Consider the following 9,535-nt stretch of genomic DNA (forward strand, 5'->3'; position numbering starts at 1 on the left):
CTCTCACCCCCCTATCGGATTAGAGGCTCCTGGATCAGAGCGCTCTATCCTCCACACACACACTCACACCTTATGGCCTACATATCTAGTTCCTGCTCCCAGTCTGGGCTAATTTGGACTGACAGGAAAACAAACCACAGGACAATAAACAAGTTCACACACTGAACTGAACATGACAGACTGTGAATGGAATCAAGGTCAGTGATGACTCACTCTACTACAGCAACAACAACATCCATCGCAAGCTGTCCAGTCTCTCACTGATCCTTTAAATCTTATTTTCCTCACTAAATCTGTCCAATGGTGAACGATGCATACATTCAAATACAGTACAATTTCATGCTCCTCTGCCATTGACTGTTCGCCAGGCCTTATTGCTTTTACCTCAGCACGTGACTTCTCCTCCACGTCACTGTCTGTTAAGCACTGGGTCGATCGTCAGAGCCATTTTTAGCTTGTAAATTAATTAAATGAATCAGATCTCAGACAGATCTTAGACCTGACGGAAGTCCTCACTCCAAGGAAAGAAGCACAATGTTTGGAGGAAAGTTCCTCCTTATCTGACCTCGTCCCAGATGAGGTTTTCAGAGCCCGGACCAACATGCATTTGTTACCTAAGAGTGAGTCACGGAGGCAGATGGAGCGCAGAAAAGCCTGACTGTCTCACATTTATGGCAAATGTTTGACATGACAGATGACAGCTGTCTCCTCTATTTCTTCTTAAGTCATTTGTCCCATAAATTATGAAAAAAGTCTGGGTACTGGAGTTGTTCTAGAGACTCTTTTTAACACAGTTCAGTACCAATTCATGCAGATTTGTAGGATGTTGTACAAGCTGGATGGATATAATTCATCTACAGAGATAGATTTGGGGAATATTTCAAGCCTGAATGTTACATTTGCATTTGTGGCATTAATGAGAGCAAACAAAATTATGCTGCAAAATGTATTCTATGATTGTCACTGTGTGCTGTCATACTGTGGCTGTAACAAAGTATATGAGAAACAGCGTCTTTCCAATGGGTAGACTATCTCTTTGGTGTCTGAGACAAAGGGGATTCTTGAAAGACATTTAACCACAGTCAAAACCTTTGTTTGCACAGTGTAGAAAGCAGAAAGCAAAAGGTGCAGGGTGATGGATGTGGAGACGCTGCTGACGGAGTTCGCTGAAGTATATTTGAATGAATATAGTGTGTAATATAACACATTATGTTTGCAGCTGAACCACCATTTAAGTAAAGAGAAACTAATTACATCAATTACATCATAGGAAAGTTTAATATAAGTTATGTTCAACGGCATTTTAACAGTTTTCAAGTTGTTCATGTTTCCAAGCTCCTATTTTTTAAGTCAGAAATGCAGCATAAATATTTGTTTAGAAGACTGATGTTATATTTTCTGCCGTTTCTCTCACAAATTACTCATATAAACAAACTAAGTGCTGTTTCTATCCATTGCTTTATTCTTCACACAGTGTTTGCTAATGAGCAGAGTAGGGAGGGGGCTGGTCTGTCATTACTCTCTGACGCATCTCACTTGGGGGACCGAAGGAGAGCAGCAGTGGAGATGTCGAATTATTCTTTGCTGGGTTCATTGTGTCAGATTTTTAGGTTTGTTTGTTAGATTTTATTGTGTGGCTGAAGTGATACCACGTCCAAGAAGAAACCATCAAACACTGTAATAACAGGAAAAGAATCTCAAGTTACTGACACGTTAGGAGGTCTAAAACGTGTTCATATCACCCAGATCTGTAGATTTGAGTGGGAAATAGGAGAAAAAGAGAGTGAAGCCACTGTAGCCATCTGGTTAAAACTAAAAACTTAATTATCTCCACTCTCAACAGGACTCTTTGCAGTTATTCTAATGAATATAAATCTAAAAGTATTTAGTTGAACACACCTAACGATATATCATCATTTGTCAATAACACTGTCTCAGTCTTTATGCTGAGGAAAGAACCCACTTTCATGCAGCAGTATAAATATCCTCCTGTGTTCTTTGACACTGTTGTAGTGAGCGCCCAGCGTGACAGCGACCGCACAGAGCTAATCTGCCCACACACACACAAAAACAGCCTCTGACAACCACAACACCATATGGTGAATGCTAAGCTGCCGTCAGGTCATAACAGCAAAGCTGGAAACTCTCAGAGTGGCTGCCACCTTGCAGCCATCGGAGGGGATTACTGATACAAAGGCAGGTTCTAAACGAAGAAAACTGACAAAATGCAAAGAAGTGATCCTGTTTTTAAAGGATCCTGAGGACATGGGGATATTTCAGGATCCCTCACGTATAAATCATGTTCATGTACGATTTTCAAAGTTAATTTCCACACTTTAACATAATCTGTCTGTAAATATTTAAAAAGTTAAAATCGAATTCTTTTTATATTTACATTTGTACATTAAGACATTTGCAGATGAGTCAGAACAATGACTCTGATTTGATTTTGAATGTTACAATGTGAAGAATCCAGCAGACTTTAAATTAGCCGAGCAGTGGTCTGAAACGCTGTCAGATCGACTCCAGAGGACAGAAAGTGTTTTAGGACCTCCTCTAGGACTCACTGACTGGACTGACTGTCTGTTTTACCTGGTTTGAACCTGTGACCTTCCGGCGACAGGAAGTGTCCTCCATCCTCCTCTGGTGTGAGCACTCAAACAGCTGCTGTGATGAGGGCTTTACACAGAAACAAGAGCTCATTATGATAATGGAAATCAGTCGGGGAGCTTTTGAACAATGATTAAAACAACTCGATTGACCTGTTTGTCAGTGAAGCAGCTCTGCCACAAGCCACTTTGAAATCTAGTGAATGAAAAGAGAATTGTAGTGTCTGTAGACAAGTCGATGAAAAAATCTGCCCCAAAATATGACAGGAACTTCACAGTAGCTGTGCTGTTGCACATTCATAAAGCTTTGTGCATCAGCAATACGATGCAGAAAGTGGCAGCTGTGCTTCCTTATTATTGTGATCCAACATCATTTTATCAGGTGTGTGAATATACACTCAAGCAGCTCTTTTTTCTGTTTTAACCATAATTAAATTGTATATAGTATTGTAGATATTTAGATCTGAACAACATCGTGACGGTTGCCAGTCAAACCCTGGGAGCTCCATTTGATTGGGTGGCAGCAGAAACAGCTTCCCGATAGCAGCAACATGTAATCCTAAAACAGCCTGTAACAAGTGCTGCAGGTTGTTGTCGTCAAACAGAGCAGGCGGTGTCTCCACTTCTTTGTCTTATACACCTGTGGGTGGCACAACCTCACATTCAAGCACAAGACATTATTTGAAATACATGTTTAAAATGTCTTTAACTACTGTTTTGACAGCACATGGGTCGAATTGAAGAATCAAAAAAAGAAGAGCTGCACAAGCCCAGGGTCACAAGGCCCCATAGAGACACAAATTAACTAAGAAAAGACATGATGACTTCCGGTAGTTACTCTGAAAGTGACCGGCCTCGTAAAGTGGACGCCTTGTTTCTGCGGGAGCTTCGTCAATCACGGCTGATAATTGTGATAGATGGAGGAGAAGGTCGGGCAAATGAAGACCGAACAACATTTAGCCAAGCACAGCGAGGAGGAGGACCTGTGAGATTAATGGTGATAAAAGTGACTGTGGTGCATCACGTGGAGCTTTAACATACGTAAGTTATTACTGTATTAATACTGAGACGTCACAGTGTAAACAACGAGGCCCTCGCTGAGCAGCTTCTTTTCATGTGGTCAGAGTTCAGGAGGGAGCCTGTTGGATTTAACACCTTCTGTTTGAGGTTTGAGACCCCAGGGCAGATCCAGACCACATCATCCGGCCCGGTAACACCCTGTAATCCTGAACCTGCTGCTACCACGTCCAACCCCACATAAGAACATAATGGAAGAAGGTTTTGAATTGATCTTTTTAAAGTTAACTCTGGTTAGTTTGGGCCTGATCATGTTCTTATAATGTCTTAAAGTTGTTGTTTGTCTCCTGAGCACCGCGTAACCCGGTTCTGAAAGGTTAATATTATCACTGAATGTTACAGTTAATGGGTTTTGGGAGTCGGCGTCATTATAACAAACTATAAATTAGAAGATTCTTCTGGCCGCTCTCTCTCCAGTTCACCCTGACCTTCATAAACTCTCACAGGCAGGACAGCTCAGGTTGTCATGGGAAACCTGTGGACAGAGGGGCTTGTGGGTAATTGGTGTTGAACTGAAGTGGGCGATGGCGAGAGTTCAGAGATAATGATTTTACAAAAGGAGACGTTACAGAGAGGATTCAGCTCTATAGTGCAGCAGTATCTGTATTTCCACTGAAGTCGTCAACTCAGACTAGAGTGGATTACACAGCCAAACCCAAGTTTCACTTTTACAGTTTAATTCAATTAATTCAATCATTATTTTAATTCCATCTGTGTTTTAAAACTGTTTCCACATTTTAACTTAATTTGTAAATTTAAAGCTGCATTCAACAGCTGTTAGTGCTTCAAAGTGGACTGAAGCTGAGTTTGAAACGTTACTAAAGTCAAAGACAACAAAGAAGTTAAAGAAACAGATCTAATCAAACAGCTAAAAGCTACGACACTTCTCTCTTCACACTTCAGCTTCAGGTAGGTGCACAGTGCATGATAATGATCAGTGATTTGTCCAAGTGGAGTTCAGTGTTTGTTAAGTAGATTTCACATTATTTTTAATATACTGTAGCAGTGATAAAATAGTTCCTTTCAATGCAGCAGAAACTCCACGGTTTGAGCTCCAGGCTGTTTGGTAAATGACTCCAAATTAAACAACATTACCTTACCAGCTAAGAACACACGTAGCACCACACCACTGCAGCTGCAAAATCATTTAGAAGGTCATTCCACCTATTTCAAACTATTCACAGTGAGTTCTTTATGTTTAATGAGTAGTGCATTTAACTCCAACAGTAAAGGGCACTGCTCATTTCATCTACAAGATGAATCTGGATCATTTAAAGCTGCTGCCACACTGAACACTGAACATCCTTTAATGAAGAGAAAACATCATTAGCCACTGTTGATCATCCTGTATCACTTCTGAGTGTCCTTCAGGGAAACTCAAAATCCTTTCCTGCTCACTGTCTTTGTTAGTTTCATAGAAGCAGCAGCAGAAAAAGAGTGATGTAGAAGTGTAGATGGTGCAGAGGTGTCGGCCACTGAAAAGATAATCATTTAGTAACCAGGGATTTGGGGATTTATTTAAAGGCTGCCCTTCAGAAACTACCATCATCTGGTTTCATCACGTTGACAGTGGGTTTCACTGTATTACAAATTACAGGTGGTGGTTTCAGTTTGCAAGCAACATAAGAGCAGAAATAAAATACCAACAACGACAAGAAAGCAACCTGAAAACACAAGAAATGCTGTGATTAAACCATGCAACAAGAGTTAACACTAAATCCTAAGTGGAGCAGAAGGGGCTGCTGATTTCAGGTGCGTCTGTGTGTTTGCCTGAAGACACGGCCCTTTAATCTGTGGCCTTTTTCCTGCTGCTATAAACAGAGGAAATGATGAATAGGTAATTTCCCGTGAACAGGTTTGGCAGCCTCAAGTGTGGAGCTGGAGTAAATGGACAGATGGAGGCAGGAGAAGCAGAAATAGACCGGGGAGAAGAGACGAGGAAGCAAAATAATAGGAAGTGGAAGAGGTCTGGAAGATGAAATCTCCTGTTCTCCAGATTTCCTGAGATTTTATACTGTACTGTGTTTTTCTGTCAACGACAGGTTTCGTGTGTCTGCTGGTAATTCCTTCCAATACAGTTCTGATATGCAGCATTATTTAGAGCACATTTCCAGTTTGCGACATTACAGGATTGATCATTTGCAGCCTTTTCCTTTCTTTGCTGGTGTTTAAAGTTTTTAGAACTAACTCTAATGTCGCCACGTTCTCAGGAATTCCTGCATTTGCATTCAGCAGCATCTGAAATAAACCAAATTCCTGCTGTTTCTTCCCATAACCAACCTGGTTGACAAGCAAACGCTCCGTTATTCTGATGCAAAGCGAGCGCCGCTGATAGCAAGCCTCCTTGATAAAGCCGTGAATAGAAGGCGCCTTTTCAGATGCCACAGTTCCCATTGAGGCCACATGAATAGACGCGTTGAATCCCGTCTGGGCCTCTAATAAGAGCTGAACTACAGGGCAGCAACGGCTGCGCTGAGTGTGGCGTTCAAGTGAAACGTTTACTTCTTTTTACAAACGTGCAGCTTTTTGTACCAAATTTCTCAGGAGGCGTCTGAGTTCTTCAGTTTGTTGAATACTCGACGTCTTACTGATTGTTTGAGCTGCTACTATTCTTAGTATTATTAAAAGTATTAGAATACAAAGTGTTGTTATTAAATTCTACTGCTTTCCTATAGTTTTTTCCAGTGTATTTAACACCATCCATTTGTTTCCACAGAGAATGAAACATAATGAAAAATATGTGTTGGATCCTTTTAAAAACTAAATACCTACAAAACTGCCTCAACTGCACAGTGCATTTAGAGCTGAGTAGTAATTCGTGAGCATGCTAACATGCTAAACTACAAAACACTTAGTTTAGCAAAAATTAAAAGGTAAAAGCATGTCATAGTAAAGCTGCCAGAACCGGATTTTTATTAGCTAAAGAACTGACTGAGTACTGAGTTGGTTATTTCCACACTGCTACACTTAAACCAGTCATGTAACTTGGTACGATTCAGTGTGGTGTGATACGATACGATAAATTACAATACTATACTATACAATGCAATAAAAGACGATACAGCCTTATTATATAGTCGTATCTTGCATTCATCATGCATGTCATCTTACAAATACATCCCAAAACGCATCAAATCACATCATACACATAGTAAAAAAAAGTAAAGTACAGTAAATTAAGGGACTGTGAAATGTTAATGTCTAGAAAGGTTTTCCTATAAAACACATGATGGGACTTTGACACATGAATACAATTTTTAGCTTTGTGGTCTTCGTTTAGAGATAGAGGTGGAGATGGAGACGAAACAGTTTCCAAGTTCAAAGACCAAATATAATACAGAAGATTTAGAGCATTCACACGAGAAAGGGAGCAGATAAGAAAGGGGAAACTGTTAATGTACAAGAACAAGAACGCGGTTCCAGCTCAGGCTTTTTGTCGTGTGGAATATATGACAACATCTCTCCTGACTCAGGGACACTGAAAACCCTTTTGTAAGTGTGGGCCCAAGGTGACTCGAGCCTGCTGAATGGATTTCAGAGCCCTGCACTGATCTTTAGCCACTTCGTGAGTCACCTCACAGTATCCATCATATCCCTCGGCCCCTGTCAGTTCAGAATGAGAAAGCATGAGGAGGGTGGAGAGATAAATCACATCGCTTTCACTTTACAGAAGCTGCTGTAGCATTCATCGTGAACTCAGTGGATGAAAAGAAAAGAAGAGAGATGTCTGGCATTTTCTAAAACCTACAGCCTTTAGGGTGTGACTGAAATGTTGGAGTCCAACACAAAAGCAGGAGCTGAATAAGAGCTCTTGGACGAACAGGAAGACTAAAAGTGACGGCATGTTCACCGGTCATGATCTGAAAATCACCACGATGCTTCAATACAATTCACGTTTCACATAGTCTGTGTGAAAATAGAACCGATGTAAATCTGTTAACTGACTTTTATGAGATTAATGAGGAGGCTTCTCCTCTCCAGCTGTTGTTGGTCTAATTAGCTGCGTGCTTGGAAACCTGGGGTGCAGCTTTTAAGAGCTCCCTCCGGCGTGACTGAAGGGGGAGCAGACGCATGCCTCCCTGCAGCATGTGGTATCGTTTCTGTTTGGAACAGAAGTCTGATGGTCCAGTTTTTACAGCGTTTCTTCGCGGAGCAGATCAAAGAACAGTTTTCTTTGAGCTTCGGTTGAATATTTGATATCTTTGAGGTCACTGCTGCAACGTCTCAAACTGTTCGATTTGTTCCTCTGGGTGTGGACTGTTTCCTCTGAAGTCAGTTAAAGAGAATAATGTAACTTGTGACTTTTTATTGTTTTAACTTTATGAAACCATCTGACAGTTCACACTGGATGTGCAGAGATCTGTAGAGCTCAAACTACTTTTCTTTACAAGACAGTATCTGAACGACTGAATGCAAAACCACGACCACCTGCTGGGAGAAACCATGTCTCCCAAAAATGACATTCCTATGCAACTGAGCTGTCACCTCAAGATAATTACTGAATGGATTAAGCTCTGGTGCAAAGCTTTTCTTTAATGAGTAAAGAATGGAAGCTGCATTTAGTCATTTGCAAGGATGTGGTTGGGTTGGATGGAGGGCGCAGGATGTGCAGGACTGACAAACTACAGACCTGAGTTTGAGGATTAGAGAAAGAATGTGGTTTTATTTAAAGGTTAAGAAACACACCTGTAGTCACTGATAGATTTTCATGAAGCTGGACCACAATGTTTCTCTAACCTTAACCAAGCGCTGTCTAAACCCAACCATAAAAACTTTTAAAGCTTAAAAAACGCTGTAGTCTGGAAATCTGGATAACAAACTGATGTTTAGATATATTATCAGAAGACAGTGTGTGAACATTTTACTGAAATGTTTATTATCAACCACTAACAACAACACAACTCATTGTTCGGCCTTTGGTTATATCTCATCTCGACCACTCCAGTGTCTTATTGAAGGAGGTACCAGCTGCATCAAGAAACCTCCAGATGATCCAAAAAGCAGCAGCACTTCTCATGTTTGATCAGTAAAAAGGACACGTTACACCACTGTTCAGATCTCTTCATGTAGCTGCTGCATCTTATCTACAGAGTGGTCAACTCAACAGCACCGGTACCTGAACTCCCTCATCCTGGTCTACAATCCCTCTCGTCTTGTGGTCCCCTCACCTCAGAAGATCCCAGGTTAAACTGTTGTGGTTTCAGTGGTTCCATGATGTAGGGAAAGCATATGGAAAAAAGGAAACTGTGTAAACATGCCAAGTGAGAAAATTCTTTCTACCTGATGCTGGGAGAAATTGACATTTAATTAAATTTATTTTTACTGCTGAATAACAATATGCTTGTCTCTGACTTAAAGATTATCCATAACACAGAATAACATGGGAAAATCAGTCCAAACAGCCTTTAACACACATATTACACAGTTTCCAAATCATAAACAGTGTTTATGTCGGCACAGTAGTTATTATATCAGTAATTTTATCCTCACAACACCAACATTGGTTGAAGCTTGTGTTTTCATTCTAAATAATAAATAAACTGTTTCCACAAATGGAGCTCCATAACAGCAAATAACTGCATCTGGAGACTTTAATGATCACAGCTTCTACCAATAAGGATGAGTCGAGCTGGAGGGTAATGGCTCGTGCAGCGGGATGGTCCTCTGCTAATGAGGCAAAGTTCATAGAGAGTTTGGTGATTAAACGCTGTCAGAGAGCTAAAATCCCTTGGTGGCTGTTGTTTTTGTCCAGTGCATCTATAAAAATGAGAGTTTCACCCTGAAACAGTCTAAAAGGTTAACGTTCCCTTTACTAAATGCATCGTAAGAACCTCATGAACTTGATGACA

This window comes from Anabas testudineus, chromosome 2 (assembly GCF_900324465.2).
Source record: "Anabas testudineus chromosome 2, fAnaTes1.2, whole genome shotgun sequence".
NCBI classification, from domain to species: domain Eukaryota; kingdom Metazoa; phylum Chordata; class Actinopteri; order Anabantiformes; family Anabantidae; genus Anabas; species Anabas testudineus.